This window comes from Narcine bancroftii, chromosome 3, assembly GCF_036971445.1.
Source record: "Narcine bancroftii isolate sNarBan1 chromosome 3, sNarBan1.hap1, whole genome shotgun sequence".
Lineage (NCBI taxonomy): Eukaryota > Metazoa > Chordata > Chondrichthyes > Torpediniformes > Narcinidae > Narcine > Narcine bancroftii.
In genome coordinates, this window is record NC_091471.1 from 243,741,514 (window position 1) to 243,754,048 (window position 12,535).

Here is a 12,535-nt window from a genome sequence, read left to right on the forward strand (position 1 = left end):
TCATCAGACAAGCATTCTCCACGTCTCCAGTAGTAGAGGGAGTGTGGAGCTCCTTGATGTGCGAGAAGGGGGTGACCTGTCCTGGATTCGCAGCACCTCCCTTTCTCCCCCCGCCCCCGGAGGAGGATAAGGCTATGCCCCCCCCACCCCCCCCGCCTCTCTCAACAGGTCCTGAAGTTCGCCGCCTTACAACAGCAGCCCGGCAGTTGCATTCCAAAAACAAATGGCGTAGAAAGTGGTTCATTGTCCATCCAGGAATCTTGATGGCAGCGGGGAAGTAGCTCCTTGTGTCCATATAACCATTTACAGTACAGAAACAGGCCAGTTTAGTCCTACTAGTCCGTGTGGAACATCATCTCCCATCTAGTCCCACTGACCCGCATTTGGCCCATAACCCTCCACACCTCCCCTGTCCATATACCTATCCAACTTATCCTTGAATATTAACATTGATCTCGTTCTACCTCCACTGCCAGAAGTTCATTCCATTCCCCCACCACCCTCTAAATAGGTCTATATGGGTCAGTACAATATTGTGGGCTGAAGGGCCTGTACTGTGCTGTAATCTTTTATGTTCTATGAAAGCACTGTAGAGATGACTACACAGGTGTGACTCATTAGGTCCATTATGCCTGTACCAGCCAAAGAAGGGTATGGAACTTATTTTTTAAATTTAGAGATACAACACAGCAACAGGCCCTTCTGGCCCATAAGCCCCTGCCACCTAAATACACCCAAGAGACTAATTAACTGTTGGGTGGTCATCTTCAGGCTCCTTCCCCCCCCCCTCCACAATGATAGCAGAGTGAAGAGGGCAGAGCCTGCGTGGTGGGGGTCTTTGAGGAGAGAGGCTGCTTTGTTAAAGCACAACCTCTTGTTGATGTCCTTGATGGCGTGAAGGCTGGAGCCTGTGATGTGCAGGCTGAGAAAAACAACTCTCTGCATTTGCAACTCCATATGAGTGATGCAACCAGACAGAAGGCTCTCCATGGTAAGGTAACTGCAAAATGTCAGACTGGAAGTCTAAACAGTGGGATCTCCCTTTGTTCTAACCTTAATGCACGGGTGGCATGGTTACAGCACCAACAATCAGGACTGGGGTTCAAATCCCACTGTGTCTTTATGTTCTTCCAATGTCTATGTAGGTTTCCTCTCACTGTTCAAAACATGCTGGGGGTGTAGGTTAATCACGTGTAATTAAGCAGCATAGCCTTGCAGGCCTGTTACTGTGCTGTATGTCACCTAAGACACTCAAAAACTTCTACAGGTGTACCAGGGAGAGCATTCTGGCTGTCAATTCGGCCTTTGACATCAGGGTGTCATGATAATGAATATGTATGAGATATACCGGAAGTCACGTGGTATGAGAGAGGGATAAGAACACAAGCAGGAGAACAAAGGAAACGGGAAAATAAAAGCCACAGAGAAGTTTACCTGATAAACTTGTGTTTAATGTTTTATTAACTTCACATTTTGGGCCACAAATGTGACATTGGCGACGAGGATGGGATTCGAACCCACACATAAGACTATGTGTTGACATGAGAATGGCCAATGAAGCTATAATTAGAGAACGACACCCTATACCAACAGTGGAGGAAATACTTCAAGAACTAACTACCAGCAAGGTATTCTCAAAAATTGATCTGAAATGGGGCTATCATCAATTAGAGCTGGATCCATGTTCCCGAGATGTGACAACATTTGTGACTCACTGTGGATTGTATCGTTACAAGAGACTATCATTTGGAATTAATGCAGCTTAGGAGATCTACCAGTATGAAATCCATCGAGTGATTCAAGGCATTCCTGGAGTTGCCAACATTTCTGACGACATCATAGTCCATGCACCAACGAAGGAAGAGCATGACAAACGGTTGAGGTGTGTATTATCTAGACTACAGGAGGCAGGCCTTACCGTGAATGGAAACAAGTGCCAGTTTGGTGTGTCAGAAATGGACTTCATGGGACACAGACTTACACGGGAAGGACTAAACCCTGCAGAAGCCAAGGTGAAAGCTATTGCAGAGGCACGTGCACCTCAACGCAACAGAGGTGAGGAGTTTCCTGGGATTGGTCAATTTTTGTGCAAAGTTCATTCCTAATTTCGCTACAGTGGCAGAATTACTAAGGAAACTAACCAGGAAAGGTGTACCATTTCATTTTGGATCTGAGCAGAAGAAAGCGTTCACAGCGCTGAAGCAAAGCCTGACAGATGCAAAAACTCTTGGATATTACGATCCGGCGGCATCAACCAAAGTCATAGCAGATGCCAGCCCGGTTGGTTTAGGAGCCGTGTTGGTCCAGATGCATGATGGAGGACCAAGAATCATTGCCTATGCCAGCAGATCGTTATCAGATGTGGAAAGAAGATACTCTCAGACAGAGAAAGAAGCACTCTGACTTGTATGGGCCTGTGAGAGGTTCCATGCATATTTATACGGCATTGAATTTGAACTCATAACATAACAACAATTACAGCACGGAAACAGGCCATTAGGCCCTTCTAGTCCGCACCGAACCAAACACCCCTTTCTAATCCCACCTCCCTGCACAATGCCCATAACCCTCCATCTTCCTCTCATCCATATACCTGTCCAACCTTTTCTTAAATAATATAATTGACTCCGCCGCCACTATTTCTCCCGGAAGATCATTCCACACAGCCACCACTCTCTGAGTAAAGAAGTTCCCCCTCATGTTACCTCTAAACCTCTGCCCCTTAATTCTTAACTCATGTCCTCTTGTTTTAATCTTTCCTCCTCTTAACGGAAATAGTCTATCCACATCCACTCTGTCTATCCCTTTCATAATCTTAAATACTTCTATCAAATCCCCTCTCAACCTTCTACGCTCCAAAGAATAAAGACCCAATCTGTCCAATCTCTCCCCATACTCCAGATGCTTAAACCCAGGCAACATTCTGGTAAACCTTCTCTGCACTCTCTCCACTCTGTTTATATCCTTCCTATAATTAGGCGACCAGAACTGCACACAGAACTCCAAATTAGGCCGCACCAACGTCTTATACAATCTCAACATCACCTCCCAACTCCTATATTCCATGCAATGATTGATAAAGGCCAGCATACTAAAAGCCTTCTTCACCACCCTATTCACGTGAGTTTCTACCTTCAGGGAACGATGTACCGTCACTCCTAAATCTTTCTGCTCTCAACACAGATCATAAGCCATTAGAGGTGATCTATGCACCTAGATCCAAACCATGTGCCAGAATAGAGAGATGGGTACTCAGACTACAACCCTACAAATATAAAGTAATCCACATTGCAAGGAAAGCAAACATTGCTGATCCGCTGTCCAGATCGGTGAAGGATGGTGGTCCACAATCCAAGTCAGAATTGGGAACAGAAGCAGAGAGCTTTGTATGCTTTGTAGCTATTCAGGCGACACCGAAAGCTGTGACTACGAAGGAAGTCAAGAGAGAATTCGAACGTGATCCAGAACTCATGGAAGTAAGAGAATGCATACAGAGTGGACAATGGGACAAGTGTACTCACGAAGCTTACATTCCCATTAGAGACGAACTTTGTTGCATCGGACAGTGTGTATTAAGAGGTTGCAGATTGGTGATACCACAAAGATTGAGACCGAAGATCGTATCCTTAGCGCATGAAGGACACCTAGGTATTGTTGGTACCAAGCAAAACCTCAGAACCAAGGTATGGTGGCCAAGTTGTGATAACAACGCAGAGAAATTTGTTAAAACTTGTCACGGATGTCAAATCACAAGCAGGAGAACAAAGGAAACGGGAGAATAAAAGCCACAGAGAAGTTTACCTGATAAACTTGTGTTTAATGTTTTATTAACTTCACATTTCGGGCCACAAATGTGACATTGGCGACGAGGATAAAAGAAGCTTGAAGAAAATTAAAGACTAAACAAGATTACAGACAACTTCAAGGTGATAAGAATTTTCTCTGTGACTCAGTACTTTTGGGGCTGGAATATTTCCTCATGGCTGGTGCAGACGGTGATTTTCTAACACATAGTGGAATTGCTCATTTTGACCCAACGGGTGATGCAAGCACTGTAAGTGTGAAGTGCGCTCTAGTATTTGCCAAAGCCCTTTCCTGCTCACGGTGTCGAAGGCTTTGGTGAGGTCAACAAAGGTGATGTAGAGTCCTTTGTTTTGTTCTCTGCACTTTTCTTGGAGCTGTCTGAGGGCAAAGACCATGTCAGTAGTTCCTCTGTTTGCGCGAAAGCCGCACTGTGATTCTGGGAGAATATTCTCGGCGACACTAGGTATTATTCTATTTAGTAGAATCCTAGCGAAGATTTTGCCTGCAATGGAGAGCAACGTGATTCCCCTGTAGTTTGAGCAGTCTGATTTCTCGCCTTTGTTTTTGTACAGGGTGATGATGGTGGCATCACGAAGATCCTGAGGCAGTTTTCCTTGGTCCCAACAAAGCTTGAAAAACTCATGCAGTTTGGCATGCAGAGTTTTGCCGCCAGCCTTCCAGACCTCTGGGGGGATTCAATCCATACCTGCTGCTTTGCCACTTTTCAGTTGTTCGATTGCCTTATATGTCTCATCCAGGGTGAGAATCTCATCCAGCTCTAGCCTTAGGGGCTGTTGAGGGAGCTGGAGCAGGGCGGAATCTTGGACTGAGCGGTTGGCACTGAAAAGAGATTGGAAGTGTTCTGACCATCGGTTGAGGATGGAGATCTTGTCGCTGAGGAGGACTTTGCCGTCTGAGCTGCGCAGCGGGCTTTGGACTTGGGGTGAGGGGCCGTACACAGCCTTTAGAGCCTCGTAGAAACCCCTGAAGTCGCCAATGTCCGCGCTGAGCTGGGTTCGTTTGGCGAGGCTAGTCCACCACTCATTTTGGATCTCCCGGAGTTTGCGCTGAAGATGGCTGCATGCGCGACGGAAGGCTTGTTTCTTCTCTGAACAGGACGGCTTTGTAAGGTGAGCCTGGTGGGCAGCTCGCTTCTTTGCCAGCAGCTCCTGGATTTCCTGGCTGTTTTCGTCAAACCAGTCCTTGTTTTTCCTGGAGGAGAAGCCCAGTACCTCTTCAGTGGATTGCAGTATGGTAGTCTTCAACTGATCCCAGAGGGTTTCGGGGACAGGTCCGTGAGGCGGGTTGCATCGTCGAGCTTTGCTTTGAGGTTTGCCTGGAAGTTTCCTCTCGCTTCGTCTGACTGCAGGTTTCCAACATTGAACCTCTTTCTGGGGGCTTTATTGTTCCTGGGCTTTGGCTTGAAGTGAAGGTTGAGCTTGCAGCGAACCAGCCGGTGGTCAGTGTGGCATTCCGCGCTAGGCATGACCCTGGTGTGGAGCACATCTTGTTTGTCACTTTCTCGCACCAGGATGTAGTCCAGGAGGTGCCAGTGTTTGGATCGGGGATGCATCCAGGTGGTCTTAAGGCTGTCCCTCTGCTGAAAAAGGGTGTTTGTAATGACAAGCCGCTGTTCTGCGCAGAGCTCCAACAGGAGGCGCCCATTGTCGTTGCACTTGCCGACGCCATGCTTGCCCAGGATTCCTGGCCAGGTTTCTGAGTCTTTGCCGACACGAGCGTTGAAGTTGCCCAGGATGACAACCTTGTCGGCTGTAGGGGTGCATTGGATGAGGTTGCGCAGGTTGGTGTAGAACTTGTCCTTTTCTGCTGGTTCCGCCTGGAGGGTTGGAGCATAGATACTGATGAGGGTGATGTGATGCTTGTTTTGAAGGGGGAGTCGCATGGACATGATTCGGTCCGAGAGGCCTGTCGGAAGGTTTTCGAGTTCCTCAACATGATTATCCAACTGCACGTAAACCAACAAGGTCAGGTCAGATACAGCAATGAGCTCTCTGAACCCTTCTCCATTAACAATGGCGTGAAGCAAGGCTGTGTTCTCGCACCAACCCTCTTTTCAATCTTCTTCAGCATGATGCTGAACCAAGCCATGAAAGACCCCAACAATGAAGACGCTGTTTACATCCGGTACCGCACGGATGGCAGTCTCTTCAATCTGAGGCGCCTGCAAGCTCACACCAAGACACAAGAGAAACTTGTCCGTGAACTACTCTTTGCAGACGATGCCGCTTTAGTTGCCCATTCAGAGCCAGCTCTTCAGCGCTTGACGTCCTGCTTTGCGGAAACTGCCAAAATGTTTGGCCTGGAAGTCAGCCTGAAGAAAACTGAGGTCCTCCATCAGCCAGCTCCCCACCATGACTACCAGCCCCCCCACATCTCCATCGGGCACACAAAACTCAAAACGGTCAACCAGTTTACCTATCTCGGCTGCACCATTTCATCAGATGCAAGGATCGACAATGAGATAGACAACAGACTCGCCAAGGCAAATAGCGCCTTTGGAAGACTACACAAAAGAGTCTGGAAAAACAACCAACTGAAAAACCTCACAAAGATAAGCATATACAGAGCCGTTGTCATACCCACACTCCTGTTCGGCTCCGAATCATGGGTCCTCTACCGGCACCACCTACGGCTCCTAGAACGCTTCCACCAGCGTTGTCTCCGCTCCATCCTCAACATCCATTGGAGCGCTTTCATCCCTAACGTCGAAGTACTTGAGATGGCAGAGGTCGACAGCATCGAGTCCACGCTGCTGAAGATCCAGCTGCGCTGGATGGGTCACGTCTCCAGAATGGAGGACCATCTCCTTCCCAAGATCGTGTTATATGGCGAGCTCTCCACTGGCCACCGTGACAGAGGTGCACCAAAGAAAAGGTACAAGGACTGCCTAAAGAAATCTCTTGGTGCCTGCCACATTGACCACCGCCAGTGGGCTGATAACGCCTCAAACCGTGCATCTTGGCGCCTCACAGTTTGGCGGGCAGCAACCTCCTTTGAAGAAGACCGCAGAGCCCACCTCACTGACAAAAGGCAGGAAAAACCCAACACCAACCAACCAATTTTCCCCTGCAACCGCTGCAACCGTGTCTGCCTGTCCCGCATCGGACTTGTCAGCCACAAACGAGCCTGCAGTTGACGTGGACTTTTTACCCCCTCCATAAATCTTCATCCGCGAAGCCAAGCCAAAGAAAGAGGTGTGAAGTGGAAGGCATGAAACTGGTGGTAAGCTAGACACACCTTATTACCATCAACCTTATACTGTCGTATCCAGAAGTGGCAGTATGGTGATAGTCAAGTCTCCGACTGGAGTCCTGTATAAGAGAAATGTATCAAGTGTAAAAAGGTACCAGTCCAGAGATACATCGAGCGAAGAGGTTGAAAGGCCAATACGAGATGCTGAAACTGAGAGACCTGATGATGTTCCAGAGGCAGTTACCAGCACTCCTGATGAAGTGACTAGAGCGCCAGAAACACCCGAAGCCGTGGTGAGCAGTATTTCCGACGCCGAGAGTGAACAATTGAGAAGCGACGACAATATCGCAGGCAGGCCGAAACGAAACCGGAAAGTGCCCAAACGATACGAAGACTTTGTGCCATAGTTTTAATAAGAACTTTGGGACAGTATTTTAATCTTATATCATAAAGTGCATGTATGAGTGCTGTAGGAAGTAAATTTTATGTAGTTGAGTTATTGTATTACCATTAGTTACGATGTTTGTATGTTTCTGAGGGATATTGGTAAGTGAAGGTAAAGTTTATTTCTGATTAAAGGAGGGATGTCATGATAATGAATATGTATGAGATATACCGGAAGTCACGTGGTATGAGAGAGGGATAAGAACACAAGCAGGAGAACAAAGGAAACGAGAGAATAAAAGCCACAGAGAAGTTTACCTGATAAACTTGTGTTTAATGTTTTATTAACTTCACATTTTGGGCCACAAATGTGACACAGGGCACCAGATTTCACTCCATAGAGAACATCTACATGAGACGGCCTCTATGCTCTAAGAGACCCACCACCCAGGCCATGCCCTCTTCACTCTTCACTCTGCAACCATTGGGGGAAAAGGTACAGGAGCCTAAAGATGAGTACTCGGTGGGATAAGGACAGCTTCTTCTCCTCTACCATCAGATTTCTGAATGATCAAGGAACCAAAGACAGTGCCTTACTTTGACTTTGCACACTGTTTTGGGGGGGAATAAAGACCTCCTCTGGGAGGAGGTTGTCCAAATAGCAATTATAGAAGACTCCTACCATCCAGTGCGCAGTATCTTCAACTCAATACGGAGGCATCATCAAAATCAGGACTGACTGGCTGGGGAGTTGCTTCTTTCCCCCCCCCCCCCACCCCAGGCTGTGAGATTGATGAACAGAATCCTAAAACCATGTAAATGATCCCAAATATTTATTTTGATTACTGTATTTATGTGATCTTTATGTACTGCATATTGTATATTTTTGTACATGCACCATGGTCTGGAGATGTGCTGTATTGATAGATTGCATGTGTACAGTCAGATGATCATAATAAACTTTGGAGCCAATCCATGAAATGGATTGGAGGTTGGTTGATGCATCGATTGAACCTCTCCACATTCTGTACCTTGATGTTGTGATTGTAAATTTTAAAGTACTAACCAAAATATTATTGCAGATAATATGGTATGTTTTAATAATTCAGCGAAGTTGAATATTTGGCTAAGACCATAAACATCTGTTAGCCTCCGGGTAAGGGGGAGAACCCTGATTAATTAATCCTAAGAAGTATATTCACTTACATGGAGCAGTCTGTTCAAATTTTCTAGAGGTTAGAATGTATAAATGTAAATTTTTTAAACCACGAGGGAGACTGGCTGGCTTGGAGTGGGACTAGCAGCTTGTGGAAGAGCTTCTTGCTGTAACTGTGTTCTCATGCTTTGCAAAGAGATGGGAAGCTTTGTTTATGCAGCTATATTTGTGTTTGCTTTCAAGCAACCTTGGGTCCATTTTAACAATGTGAGTGGTCTGGCAGCTGAGTCGCTGAGTAACCATCGAACTGCATGTACTGAAGAAACCTCCAGGGGTAAGTCATTTATCTGAGATCTTCCTTTAAACCCACACTGACATTTTGTTCTTTATCTTTTTTTTCCCCCAGTTAGCTGTGGTGTTGAAGATGGTCCTATTCAGATTTATTGTCTGAGTACATACATGACAATGCATAAAACCCTGAGATTTTTTTCCTGCGGGCGAGGCAGAATTACCACAGGCCCTGATGGTGAATACCATCTCTCTGCTACTCAGATCATTTTGTTCCTCTACAAGTTAATGGTGAATTTGAAGATGGTACCCATTAATATTGTGTAGCAATAAGCTAGAAGAGATTAGGAATGAAGGTCAGATGTCTGGTAAAAATAAATGGGAAAGAAAGGAAAATAAGGTACGGAATCAGAATTTATTGTCATGAACATGTCACAGTATTAGATAGTTTTTTGGGTGCATCATTACTATAAATTACATTTCAAAATAAATAAATAAAGCAAGAAAATAGGATAAAGTGAGGTCGTGTCTGTGGTTCATTGTCCAGTCAGGAATCTGACAGCAGAGGGGAAGAAGCTGTCCCTGTGCCACCGGGTGCTGGTCTTCAAGCTCCTGTACCTGGTGGTAGCATGGCCTGGGTAGTGGGGGTCCTTGATGCATTATTACGTGACAATGCAAGAAAACTTGGATCTTGAGACACTTGCAGGGGAGGAAAGAAATCAAGGAATGCAAACCAAAGAGGAAACCAGAGGAAAGAGAAGAAGACAATGTGTGAGAGAGAAGGAGCTATAGAAAGGACAGTGGATATGGGGCAGGGTCATGGTATGGTATGAACACACAGAAATGCTGGAGGAACTCAGGCAGTCTCACAACATCCATAGGAAGTGACATTTTGGACCTGAGTTTTTAGAACATACAGCGCAGTACAGGTCCTTTGGCCCTCGATGTTCTACTGACCCATACATTCCTTTTTTTTTAAAAAAAAGAACCCTCCCTACCCTTTAACCCTCTTTTTTCTTTCATCCATGTGTTTGTCTGTTCTTTGGCTTGGCTTCGCGGATGAAGATTTATGGAGGGGGTAAAAGTCCACGTCAGCTGCAGGCTCGTTTGTGGCTGACAAGTCCGATGCGGGACAGGCAGACACGGTTGCAGCGGTTGCAGGGGAAAATTGGTTGGTTGGGGTTGGGTGTTGGGTTTTTCCTCCTTTGCCTTTTGTCAGTGAGGTGGGCTCTGCGGTCTTCTTCAAAGGAGGTTGCTGCCCGCCAAACTGTGAGGCGCCAAGATGCACGGTTTGAGGCGTTATCAGCCCACTGGCGGTGGTCAATGTGGCAGGCACCAAGAGATTTCTTTAGGCAGTCCTTGTACCTTTTCTTTGGTGCATCTCTGTCACGGTGGCCAGTGGAGAGCTCGCAATATAACACGATCTTGGGAAGGCGATGGTCCTCCATTCTGGAGACGTGACCCATCCAGCGTGGACTCGATGCTGTCGACCTCTGCCATCTCGAGTACTTCGACGTTTGTCTAATATTCTCTTAAATGTCCTGAATGTTTCAGCCTCCACCATCATCCCAGGCAAGGCATTGCAGGCACCCACAACCCTGTGTATATATTTTAAAAAAAAACTTACCCCTGATGCCTCCCCAAAACTTCCCTCCTTTATCTTTGTCCTCTGGTGTTTGCTGATCCTGCCCTGGGAAAGGGGTACTGGCTGTCCACCCTGTCTATGCCTCTCATAATCTTGTAACCTATCTTCCTCAAAGAATAAGCAAAGAACAGAAAGGTATCGGAATAAAGACTGACGAGGGTGGGGGGGGGGGGGAGTTGGGGGAAGGCGTCCAGACCAACAAAAGGTGTTAATTGAATATAAGGTGAGAACTGATTTTGGCTCTGAAAAGAGAGAGAGCTGGGGGAAAGGTGACAGGTGGACAAAGAGCATGGGTTTTAATGCAAACTGGAGAAGTCAATGTTAATGACATCAGGTTGGAGATTGCCCAGATGGAAGGTGAGATGTTGTTCTTCCAATTTTGTATTGCCCTCCTGGTATGAATACGGCTATCAAAAAGGTAATGAAAGACAGAGATGGAGTAGATGAAAGATTGGGTGGTAATTCTAGTCAGAAAGAAGACCATGTCTCCCCATCCCACCAGACTCTTCACTTTTCTGAGGAAGTTAATTGACATATTACTCTAGATTCCCCATGCCAGAGGTCCCACAAATATTGTGCTACAAGCAGGAAAAAAAAGAAAGGACACAGCTTGGCTCAGTCATTGGAGTTTAATTTCTTAATCTCTCCCATTGTTCAAGTATCGGGGGCACATTTGGAAGGAGTTGGAGGCCACTCAGTGAACTGTTGCTCAGAGCTGAGCCCCTACCGTGTATCATGTGCAGTTTACAGATAACAGCAATCAGTCCCATCATCACACAATCTTTTCCCTTCATTGTAGTCCGGCGCACAAGGGAGAGTACTGCACGTCCCTTTGAGGTACTTGCAGGTTATGGTCCTCGAATCTAAAAATCCCAAGGTCAACAAATTAATTCAGGAATTGTTCAACTTCGGGGGTGGGGGGGGGGGGAAATCAGTCACATTTACTTAAGTTTCTTCCACAGCCACTGAACTTACATTGAATATAACAGCACTGTACAGGCCCTTTGGCCCCACAATGTTGTGCTGAACTATATATTTCCACCCAAAAAATGTGAAACCCTTCCAACCTCGTAACCCTTTATTTTTCTTTCATCCTCGTGCATGTCTAACGCCCCTAATATTTCAGCCTCCATCATCAATCCTGGCAAGGCATTCCAGGCATCACCACTTTTTTTTCTAAAAAAAGTACCCCTGATGTCTCCCCTAAACTTTCCTCCCCAGCTCACTATAAATGCTATGCACAAATCATAGCATTTTTTGTTTGCTCAGTGAGCTGAGCTGATAACATGATAATTGTCCTTTGTCTTGATTTAAAATGCACAGAAATGCTGGAGGAACTCAGCTGGTCTTGCAGCGTCCATAAGAAGGAAGAAATGTATTACCGTGGTCTGGCAGTGCATAACAGCAAGGGAATGGGATGGAGAATTGGTCTTTGGAGTATTGAAGATCCCCACCTACTTTCCTCAGTTCTAGTTCCTTCACCTACTCAACTGTCAGAGAAGGTAACTTCCCCAGTTTTACTTGGGCCAACAAACAGAACTAAAACAAAACTATTCCTTGTCGAAGAGAATCGCAGAAACTGAAGTGAACTCACCCACCAACTGGAGGTTTGCAGGTAGTAACAGAAGACCAAGAATCAGGATCAGGGCTTTCATTGTGTTGGAAAGAATTCTTCTTCGTAGATTCGTAGAGTGAAGAATGCCTGTCCTGGATGGGACTGTGAGCTGTGTTATTTCTGGCTCTGGTCATTGGTCTGCCTGTCACGCATGAACAAGCTATTTTTCAGTTGTTTCATGTCCTGCTCGATGAATTCTTCCTTTTGAAGCAGCTTGCCAGTTAGTTAAAGATTGACATGGAGAAGGAAGTTGGCTCAGTGTGAGTTTCCCAAGGAACTGGAATCAGCTGATGGGACCATCTTGGATGGGAGCCAAGCTTCAATAACATCCTCTCAGAAATGCTTTGTTGAGCAGCTTTAATCATTAATCCTTGCTCACTTTTCCTTGGAACAGCGAGTCTTCAGCACGCCACATCTGTGGATCGCCGCA

General features: G+C 46.2%; 1 long non-coding RNA gene across 1 annotated transcript; it reads right to left on the reverse strand.

Moving 5' to 3' along the window:
- Positions 1-11,104: 11,104 nt before the first annotated feature.
- On the reverse strand, positions 11,105-12,331 carry LOC138756437 (uncharacterized). The gene is made up of 2 exons (XR_011353069.1): positions 12,085-12,331; positions 11,105-11,353 (listed from the first exon to the last, which is right to left on the reverse strand). It is a non-coding gene; the product is annotated as an uncharacterized lncRNA (long non-coding RNA).
- Between the last annotated feature and the right edge of the window lie 204 nt (positions 12,332-12,535).